The sequence below is a fragment of the Sapajus apella genome, unplaced genomic scaffold (assembly GCF_009761245.1).
Source record: "Sapajus apella isolate SASKATOON/1434 unplaced genomic scaffold, GSC_monkey_1.0 scaffold1, whole genome shotgun sequence".
NCBI lineage: Eukaryota > Metazoa > Chordata > Mammalia > Primates > Cebidae > Sapajus > Sapajus apella.
The window spans coordinates 59,771,766-59,777,882 of record NW_022436941.1 but is presented as its reverse complement, the minus strand read 5'-3'; the positions used below and the strand labels follow the sequence as shown (position 1 = coordinate 59,777,882).

General features: G+C 41.2%; 1 pseudogene; it reads right to left on the bottom strand.

Moving 5' to 3' along the window:
- Window positions 1-1,211: 1,211 nt before the first annotated feature.
- The window catches only part of LOC116557015, a 48,336-nt pseudogene continuing 43,430 nt past the window's right edge, over window positions 1,212-6,117 (bottom strand).

Genomic DNA, 6,117 nt, shown 5'->3' with positions numbered 1-6,117 from the left:
CTTTTTTTTTTTTTTTTTTTTTGAGATGGAGTCTAGCTCTGTCGCCCGGGCTGGAGGGCAGTGACACTATCTCGGCTTACTGCAACTTCTACCTCCCAAGTTCAAGCAGTTCTCCTGCCTCAGCCTCCCAAGTGGCTGGGACTGCAGGCATGTGCCAACACGCGTCAGCTAATTTTTGTATTTGTAGTAGAGACGGGGTTTCACCATGTTGGCCAGGATGGTCTCCATCTCTTGACCTAGTGATCTGCCTGCCTCGGCCTCCCAAACTGCTGGGATTACAGGCATGAGTCACCACACCCAGCCCAAGCACGATTCTTATTTTTGAAAAGCAACTTCTCAACAATCTAATTTTCTTAGCTAGCTTCCAGTCATTAGTTTTAGTAACTTCCTTGGAATCTTCTGAGTTCATGCATTTGTTATCAGCACATGAGCTTTAACTTGTTATAAGGTATTTTCTGTTTGTTTTTTGAGATAAGGTCTCACTCTGTCATCCAGATTGGAGTGCAGTGGCATGATATCGGCTCACTGCAACCTCCACCTTCCAGGCTCAAGCGATTCTCCTGCCTCAGCCTCCCGAGTAGCTGGGATTACAGATATGCCACCACACCTGGCTAATTTTGTATTTTTATAGAGACCAGGTTTCACCATGCTGGCCAGGCTGATCTCAAACTTCTGACATCAAGTGATCCACCTGCCTTGGCCTCTTAAAGTGCTGGGATTACAGGGGTGAGCCACCGCGCCTAGCCTTATACTCCTATTTTATTGCCAAGTGAGGTTTGGCTTCTCCTGAAAGTTTCCACTGGAAAGTGTGTCCTGGAAGCTGAATCTAGTTGTTGGCTCTGGTTAGCAAATGAAATACTTGCCAGTAATTTGTAATACTTTTTTCCACTTAATTTCAAAATATTTCAAGTCATTTGTGGTTTTCAGATATTATAAAGATGCATAGTCCCCAGTGATACTTCTTTTTTTTTTTTTTTTTTTCTTTTTTTGGTGCCATGACGTGGATATCTTTCTTTCTTTCTTTTTTAAAATCAAAGTTTAAAGGAAAAAGAAAAGACATTAACAATTTTTTTTTTTCAAACAGAGTGTTTGGGCATGGAGCTGGTTGATCTTAAAAATCCTAACCCATTCATTCACATCAAGCTGTCCAAACATGATAACTGTAAAGGTCCTGCGATGCTGGGCTCTAAACATCTAACCAAAGACTAGAATTCTAGAATTATCTGGCATTTTCCCTTTCCTGAAAATTCCATATTCAACTGGGGTCTGTAGGTTCCAGAGCCATGTTTATGAACCAAAATTCAGGACAAATGCTCTGGCACAGGGACAATGGATGGTGCGAAAAATATCCAGGATATCTAGCTGCTGAAACTGCAGCCCTCTCAATGACTCTAATACTCAAGGGATTAAAAGAATCCAGCCCCAGAAGTTTTAGATACAAAAATAGTAACAACCCGGCCACGCAGTGGCTCACACCTATAATCTCCGCATTTTGGTAGGCCGAGGCGGGCGGATCACCTGAGGTCAGGAGTTCAAGACCAATCTGACCAACATGGAGAAACCCCGTTCGCAGCAAAAATATAAAATTAGCTGGGCATGGTGACACATGCCTGTAATCCCAGCTACTCTGGAAGCCGAAGCAGGAGAATCGCTTGAACCCGGGAGGCGGAGGTTGCCACTAGGCTGAGATCGCGCCTGGGCAACAAAAGCGAAACTCTGTCTCAAAAAATAAAAAAAAAATAAATAGTAACAACCCAATTGAATTTGACTGCATTTAAAAAATATAATTATTTCCAAATCTACTAAGCAGCTGAACAATCTTCAGTGACGCCTAAGGTCACTGGGATTCGAAGACTTACGCTCCCAAGAGCTCTGGGACCTTTTATGCCTGTGGGATTTATCTTGGCTCCTACTTCCACTTCTATGACTACGCCCTTTGGAACACCAGTTGTACGGGCTAGAATGTGTGTCTGAGCTCCGCCCTGTGTCCCTATCCCAGGTCTTCTCTTGCCTCCCTCCTGCTTGAGGACTTGTGCTTGTGCTTGTGTTTCTCCTTCAGCTCCCTCTGTAGGTCCTCTGCTCCACCAGAGTAGGCAGTCCTGGCCTCAGGAAGCTTCCGCCCCACCCTGGGCTGTGACTGCTGAGCTCTCTTGAGCTCTTGCTGCTGTGCTTCTTAGGGCCAGGGTCACCCTTTTCCTTTACTGTCTTACTTCAGCATGACGAAGAGGATGGTTGCTCTGCCTGTACCAACTGATCAGTTTTCTCTTTCTTTCGCTTTGTATTTTTCCTTTTTGTCTTTTTTATGCTTTTTTGTTGGTTTTTCATCTTCAGAGCTCTCAGGCGAACTTGGTGAGGGGTGCGAGCGCCACAGGAGCCCTTCTGAAGCTCTTTGGTCACATCATCCGTTTCTTCTGAGTCATTAGGAGCTCGATAGTTAGATACAGGATCCTTGGATAGTTCTTCCTTTGAGCTTGATCCCATTAAAATTGTAAATGGCCAGAATTGTGCTCCTCTAGTCTTCATAGCAGAGGAAACAGAATCCTTTGGATTTCCGTCTTCGTGTCCCGCACGACATTAATGTTAACAATCTCCCCACACTGTGAGAATACACAGATGATGTCCTCTTCAGCCAGTTCATAAGGAAGCACTCCCAGGAAGATCCAGGCGCTGTCCTTGTACTCAGAGTGCCAGGACACCTTATCGGCCACCCCAAGCGGGACATCTCTCTCATTCAGCTTGTTGATCGGCTTCACCTTGGGTTAAAGCGTTCACCTCCTGGGAGTGAGCGGAGATCGCACCATTGCTCTCCAGCCTGGGCAAAAAGAGTGAAACTCCATCTCCAAAAAAAAAAAAAAAAAAAAAAAAGCGTTCACCTCCGCGGGCTCCGGCTCAACGTTCAGGTATCAGTGCCCGGGGTGAAACAGTCCCCCCGTGATACTTCGTGTGTGTGTGTGTGTGTGTGTGTGTGTGTGTATGTGTGTGTGTGTGTGTTGCCAACTTATTGAGATATAATTTACATAAAATAAAACACATCTATTTAAATGTATGGTCTTGGCTGGGTGCAGTGGCTGAAGCCTATAATCCCAGCCCTTTTGGGAGGCCCAGGTGGGTGGGTCATTTGAGGTCAGGAGTTCGAGACCAGCCTGGCCAACATGGTGAAACACCATCTCTACTAAAAATACAAAAAATTAGCTGGGCGTGGTGGTGCATGCCTGTAATCCTAACTCCTCGGGAGGCTGAGGCAGGAGAATTGTTTGAACCTGAAAGGTGGAGGTTGCAGTGAGCCGAGATGGCCCCATTACACTTCCAGCTTGGGCAACAAGAGCGAAACTTCATCTCAAAAAATAAATAAATAAATGAATAAATAAATAAATATATGGTCTTATGTAACCATCACTGCCATAGTTAAGATAGTAAACATTTCCGTTACCATCGAAACTTCCCTCATGCCTCTTTTCCACTCCCTGTCCCAGGCAAGTACTAATTTGATTTCTGTCAATATAGGTTAGATTTGCCAATTACAGATCTTAATAGAAATGGAATCACATTATATGGACTCTTTTTCGTCTGGCTTTTTTTTCACTCAGTTTAATGCTTTTGGCTTCATCCACGTTGCTGTGTGTATCAGTGATTCTCATTGTGTGAATGGATTACAGTTTATTCATTTCCCTGTTGATGGACATTTGGGTTCTTTTTAGGTTTGGGCTATATTATGAATTAAGCCGCTATGAACGTTTAGGTACAAGTCTTTGTGTGGACACATTTTTTTGTTTGTTTGTTTCTCTTGGGTATATACTTAAGAATGTAATTGCTGGGTCACATGGTAAGAAATTGTGAGGCTGTTTTCCAAGATGTTGTACCATTTTACACTCTCACCAGATGTGTATGAGAGTTCCAGTTACCTACATCCTTGTCAATTCTTGGTGTTGTCAATCTGCTACTTTTAGTTAATCTAGTGGATGTGTAGAGATATCTTGTTTTGGATTTCATTTTCATTTCTCTAAGGACTAATGATGCTGAACCTTTTTTTAAAAGGGAACTTTTTATTTATTTTTTTGTTTTGTTTTGAGACAGGGTGGCACTATGTTACCCAGGATAGTCTTGAACTCCTGGGCTCAAGTGAGCCTCCACCTCCCACCTCAGCCTCCCAAGTAGCCAGAACTACAGGCATGCACCAGTGTGTCTAACGTGCTGAAGATTTTTTTACATATGCTTTTTAGCCTTTCATATACATTTGTGAAGTGACACTTCAAGCCTTTCACCCATTTTAAAAATTGGATTATTTATTTTCTTATTGCATTATAATAGCTGTTTGCATTTTAAGTTGGTAGAGTTTTAAAGTACATATTTAAACTGCTAGACTTATGTATTTATTCCACTCTAAGCAAGTGCATAGAAAAAATCTCTAAAATCACCATAGCATTGAAAATATTACCTGAGATGTCTATCCTTACCCCATCCAACCCCCCGGCTAAAATCTGTTTCCATTTGAGACTGTAAAATCATCATAGCAAATGACCTAATATTTTAAGTTTAATTGATATTTCTTTAGTAAAAGAAAAAAAAAATCCTTCCTCCTCTTTCACAACATGAAGGGTATGCAATTTTTTAAAAAAAATGTCTTTTTCAATTCTTGCCATGTTAAAACCAGACATAACTATATTATTCCATTTAAAAACTGTCCAGATCTATAAAAGATTTTTATTTCAGTTTATAAAACGGATGTTTCAACACACAAAGATAAATTATTATGAAGACATTATTATTATTGGCCAGGCGTGGTGCCTCACACCTGTAATCCTAACACTTTGGGAGGCCAAGGTGGGCAGATTGCTTGAGCTCAGGAGTTTGAGACCAGCTTGGGCAACATGGTGAAACCCCATCTCTATAAAAAATTAGCTGGGCATGGTGGCATGTGCCTGTAGTTCCAGCTACTTGGGGGGCTGAGGCAGGAGGATTGCTTGAACCTGGAGGTCGAGGCTGCAGTGAGCTGAGATGGCACCACTGCACTCCAGTTTGGATGATAAAGTGAGATCTTGACTCAAAAAAGAAATTATTATTCAATTAAGTTTCTAATAAAATAGAAAATCTCTCCCATACATCAGCCAACATGTAGAAATGTCTAAAAATTTAAAGCCTCAAATTGGGCAATTGATTTAAATGTTAATTTGTGTCATAAAATTGTGTTTCTGCAACAAATAAATTAATATTTTTATCATAATACAAATAATATAAATGTGAATTTTTTTTACTATAATACTTTAAGTTCTGGGGTACATATGCAGATCATGCAGGATTGTTACATAGGTATACATATGCCATGGTGGTTTGCTGCATCCATCAACCTGTCATCCACATTAGGCATTTCTCCTAATTTTATCCCTCCCCAATATCCCCACCCCTGCTAACCCTCCCCTAGCCTCCCCACCCCCCAACAGACCCCAGTGTATGATGTCCCCCTGCCTGTGTCCATGTGTTCTCATTGTTCAACTCCCACTTATGAGTGAGAATATGCGGTGTTTGGTTTTCTGTTCTTGTGTTAGTTTGCTGAGAATGATGGTTTAAAAGATGGTTAAAAAGACATGAGATGGTTGATGGTGGTTAAAGAGAGAATGATGGTTTAAATGATGGTTAAAAAGAAAAATTTTAAGTAAAAAGCAGTAAAAAAGAAAACAATTTAATGTATTACAGTAAACTGATGGAAATTCCATTCAGGGTAGAATTATGGGTTCTTGGTTACTTGTCCCTTTTCCAATCTACCCGTATGATAGGTAACTGAAGCAAAGAGAGAGCGAGTGATTTGTCCAAGACCACACCACTTGCTGGTGAAGAACTGGAAAGGGAATGAAGATTCACTAGCAGGTTAGTGTTATATAACATATTTTCTTATAATTGAGATCTAAAATTCCTATTAAAAACCTATACTTGTGCCAAGCATGGTGGCTCACACCTGCAATCCTAGTGCTTTGGGAGGCTGAGGCAGGAGGATATCTTGAGGCCAGGAGTTCAAGTAACATAGACCCAGCCACTACAAAACATTTTCTTTCTTTCTTTCTTTCTTTTCTTTTCTTTTCTTTCTTTCTTTCTTTCTTTCTTTCTTTCTTTCTTTCTTTCTTT